We start from the raw sequence: 4,769 nt of genomic DNA, 5'->3' as shown, positions 1-4,769 counted from the left end.
AGAATGGTGTGAGAGGGAAGATGGAGAAAGGTGAAGATTGTAGTTCAGGAGCTTTGTTTCTTGCTATAGCGAAGCGATAATCAATGCCGGTCTATCAGGCCCAGTGGGGGAAGAAAGTGTTGTCAGGACCAGTGGTCAGGGATAGTGTTCAATGTGAAATAGCAGCAAAGGTCAGGAGCTTTCATGCATGGGAAACAAAACTAGAGTAGCTTCCTTTTTAAACCAGACCTTGAAGTTAGTGATGAAAGTCAGCACAGTTTCTCACATCATGATTGTAGAGATGAAAGACGAAAAAACTCTGTATTCGCTGTGAAACGAACACACTCTTCAGTCACACTCCGTTTCTTATTTCATCCAACGCCGCCTCTGCAGCACAGCCACTTTATTGTGTTGCATTGTTTCCAAGTTGATTCGACTAAAATGAGATGAGACACATTCATTCCCGCAGGACAGGACAAAAGCTCTCCAGAGTAGAATCACTGGACTGGAGCTTGAACAAAAAAAAAAGATAAAATCCTCATGTGTCAAGGTTGCTTTTCCCTGCTCATGTAAAATGGCTTGTCATTCATAAAACAGATTATGTTTAAATCTGGAGTTCTGGCAGCATTTATTGATGATTAATTTAAGTAAAGTTTTACGTCATTTAATACATTTCCTGGTAACTTGCAAGCATTTTCTCTCTCAACATAGTTCTTTCATATCTGAATAAGCTATTGTAGAATATTTATGTAACACCTATACACCTACATGTCAAAAAGCTTTAACAGATGAATGTTACATATTTGATAACTGAAAAGGGTTTTGGTTTCGTTCATTGTTCATATCTGTTCAACATAGCACCGTGTGACCTGCCTCCTCTAAAGGCCGGCCGGCGCTACCTTCCTTCATAATAAAGAGAGAGTTTCACACGGTGCTCTCAGTGTTTGAGCGTCTGATGAGCGCACGGACTATGTAGCGTTAATGGGTTTGTGAGTGCTGTGGAAGCCCGTCCTCCTGACCCTGGCGTGTGTCGGATAGCCCTTCCAGAGCTCAGCGAAGAAAAACGGCCTTATTAGCCCAGTTCATTAAAATCATTAATAGTCATGAAATGAGAGGCACCAGAGTCCAAAAGGCTTAATGCTCCATCCATATTAATTAGACACCCACAAATCTGAAGTGAGGGAAACCGGGGCTGCTGCAGCTCCTGGCACAAACACACACAAACACGCACACACACACACATTTAAGTAACTTGCCTACTGTGGCATAACCTCCTCACACCCCCTCCCCCTCCCTCCCCCAACTGTCACCGCTGCTGCCCTCCTGTTACTACTCCCGATTAAATTCCGTTTTAATTAAAACTGATCACATTAAGAAACTGATGTGGTTAATTAACTGGACTCCGGTGGAAGTGCCTTCCTCTACATCTGACGGCTGCATTGTAAAACACTTCCCGTCGAGGCGAAGTGCGCTGCATGTAATATCACCAGCATCCCCGCTCCCCTCCCCCGCTTCACACGATCCTCATTTCTCTTTAAATTCACTGCAAAACTCATCTGTCTTAACAAGTCATTGAGACTCATTTACAGGCTTCAAGACTCTACGAAAAAATCTCCTAACCCGGTGAATCCATGCGCTGCAATTTCTCTTGCTTAAAGGGATTTCCTATAAAGGTCGGTATCTTTAAAGAGGCTATCAATAGAATATGACTCTTTGGTAACGTCTAGTGGCAGATGTAGGAAACCACAATTGCGAAATGTGTGTCCTTCTGCACAATCCTTAATTAACTTCATCAAATTCACTTTGTGATTTCAGAAAACTACATGCTGCTGACTTTAAAGATAAAATAGGTTGTTTACTTGCCTAACAAATTCAATCCCAATTACAAATCAGTGTTCGGAAAGGTACAAAACACGAGGTGATTAGTTTTGGGAGACTTGAAATGAGCTTTCCCAGCAAATAAACAGATACCAGGAAAGGTGGTGTTTTCCCAGTAAATACACAGAGCCAGTGTGAAATTTTTAATTCTCTGCAACCGGCACTGATTTACAGCAGTTGAATAAATCTCAATGATGTATAATGGTTACTATGTATAAAGCAGTATTAAAATACATTGCTCAATTGTACCTTTAAAGCTGGGGTGGGCAAGGTAGGCAACGATGGAGAACTAGACTTTTATAGTTGGCTGTGCCACCCCTTCCTGGTGTTTCTGCTGTTTTTCCCTTCCTTGTGTTTCATGTTTGTCTCCTCTCTGTCTTCTCAGTGTGTGGGTGTGTGTTGCATGGCCGTGGCAAGCACATGCAGGAAGACAGATCCCATTTTCGTTTTAAAACGCTGGGGTAGCGTATTTAGTGCGGACAGGCAAAAACAGGGACTCTGAAAACGATGACGCAGATACTGGGTCTTATCAGTCATGCAAAGCAAAAACACAACTGCACTGACAGTGTTTTTGTTTGGGTGGACGGAGATCGTTTTTTTTGTTTGTTTTTTACGTAGTAGTGTGGATGTAGCCTGAGACTCGTCTACTAATCAAGACCTGCAGTATACAGTCACAGGAAAAAGTGTGTGAACGCTTTGGAATTAATGTTACCTGGATTTCAAAATTGCAAACAAAATTCCACTTGACCGTTGTTCAGGTCTGATCTGCAACTTCAGGATACGTGTGGTTGAGGTTGTTGCTGGAGGAAGGTCAACCAGTTGTTAAATCTAAGGGTTCACATACTTTTTCCACCCTGCACTGCGAATGTTTACACGGTTTGTTCAATAAAAAGATGAAAACATGTAATTTTTCTTACTTTGGTATTACTTTAAGCACATGTTGTCGTGACTTAAATGAAGATCAGATCACATTTTAACGACCAATTTATGCAGACATCCAGGTAATTCCAGAGTTCACTCCAGTTTGTCTGTTCATCTCTGTGGTATTTATGCTACAGCCAAACTTCTGAATCTCTTTTTGCTCTTGTTTCCCGATCTTCTGCCTGACTCTGTTTTTGCTTGTGCCTCAGGTTTCGTTCCCTGCCAGAGATCTCACTCTGTCCACATCATTCAGCGCCTCACCTGCTGTTCCACCGCATGCCCAGCTCACTGCGTCTGCCTGCCTTTTTGCAAGAGTTCTAGCAACAAACCTCAGTTGCACATTTGTGAAGTTGTGAATAAACCCGAACTGTGAATTTCTCTTGAAATCCTTGTCTGTGTCCTGCTCTTGGATTCTCAGGAGTATTAAACGGAGACAGCTAGATTTTAAAAGTATCTAACTGAAATCATCCCACCCCCTCCCTTCACGCCTCCCTCCAAAGCCACGCCCCCAAAACACATTTTCATGCACCGTGAGTTCATGCAGGTAGGCAGGCCAGACAATAATTTAATTTGTTCATTCGGCCGTGCTTATTTCAGCCCTGCAATAGCCACATATATTGGTTTTTCATTCATTTAGTGCCAGAGCATTTGATTTATTGATTGATGCTCAGGATATAAAGAGAATTTCAACGTATATAACAAAAAATACTTCTGGCAAAAATTGCCTACCTCAGCTTTAAATTTAATAGAGACAGAACATGGCTAATATTTGGAAAATGATATTAGATTGGATTCAATAATAGTCTAAATAGCTGGATAAAATGATTTCCCCCCTTTTTGATCTTTTATGGGTGCTTTTAATTTTTCATTCTTTTCACTTTCGACACAACCCTCTCCTTCTCCCTCTTGATGCCGCTTCCTCTTCCTTTTCTCTCTCTCCTTTTTTTTTGTCCTGTCCTGTCCTCGTCTTTGTTCTTCCTCCCCACTCGTCACTGCCTCCCTGTCTTCCTCGCCGGCCTCTGACCACACGGCGCTCTTGCTAGCAGTTAGAAGTTATGGTTTGTGGCTGGTGAGCTGACAGCGCTACAGCAGAGGGCGAGATAAGGCTGTGACCTCTCTGGCCGGAGAGGATGAGATGAATACATTTACTCCCTGTGTGATGGGAGGCTGGGGCGGGGTAGAGGAAGGGGGAGCCGGTGTGTGGCGTCCCTGGGCACCTGGCCCCCCAACTAAATCTGCTGTATCTGTAACAAGGGTTTCAGACAGCAGGGATGGGGAGGGGGTGGACAGAAGGGGGATGGGAGGGGTAAGAAGATGGAGGGGATGGCTGGTTGGGGTGTGTTTGTGTGTGTGTATATATATATATATATATGAGTGCGTGCCTCTTCTTTTTCCCCAAGGCCTGATATTGGATGTCCCAAAATCAAGGCCTCCTGCCTCAAGGCCACGATTCATCACCTAGATGTACGTTTGTGTGTGTGAAAGAGAGAGTAAGAGTATCTGTGTGTACAGTAGAGTAAACTAGTATAGTGTATATTGGCATGCCGATGTCTTTTACAGACAGTCTACATTTCTTTAAATGTTCAGCGCATACATAAGTAGGTTTTAGCATCAAATTTTTTGTAATTTCTTAGACACGATCTTTCCTGGAAATACATTTTTGTAACACATAAAAAAGACAGAGTTATAGGACAAAGAAGTGATAATAACTTTTCTAAGGTGTCCTGTTTTTGAGATTATTTCCTGGAGGAGAGGAAACAGGTGGCATGTAATGTAATACAACAGTGGTTTAAAGATGATCAAGTTGGAGTTTCCATTAACTGTTCTGCTCTGTGAAAGTGTGTTTTTGATTCGGAACAAGAATGAAGCAGCAAATGTCTTCTTCCGAGAAAGGAAAACAAGCTGATCTAAAAAGAAACAGTGGTTTTCCCCTTTAATGCACCATGCTGTTTACTGTACAACTGTGTTGCATTATTTTGCAATTTACAATT

At 42.4% G+C, this 4,769-nt stretch overlaps 1 long non-coding RNA gene across 1 annotated transcript; it reads left to right on the top strand.

Moving 5' to 3' along the window:
• The first annotated feature begins 1,342 nt into the window (after positions 1-1,342).
• Positions 1,343-3,164, top strand: LOC119889753. The gene is made up of 2 exons (XR_005442150.1): positions 1,343-1,652; positions 2,988-3,164. It is a non-coding gene; the product is annotated as an uncharacterized LOC119889753 (long non-coding RNA).
• Positions 3,165-4,769: the final 1,605 nt, after the last annotated feature.

Source organism: Micropterus salmoides, unplaced genomic scaffold (assembly GCF_014851395.1).
Source record: "Micropterus salmoides isolate LMB-PRFRI ecotype aquatic unplaced genomic scaffold, ASM1485139v1 Ms_hic_scaffold_6, whole genome shotgun sequence".
NCBI classification, from domain to species: Eukaryota; Metazoa; Chordata; class Actinopteri; order Centrarchiformes; family Centrarchidae; genus Micropterus; species Micropterus salmoides.
The sequence above is the reverse complement of the archived record's forward strand: the minus strand, read 5'-3'. Positions and strand labels throughout refer to the sequence as shown.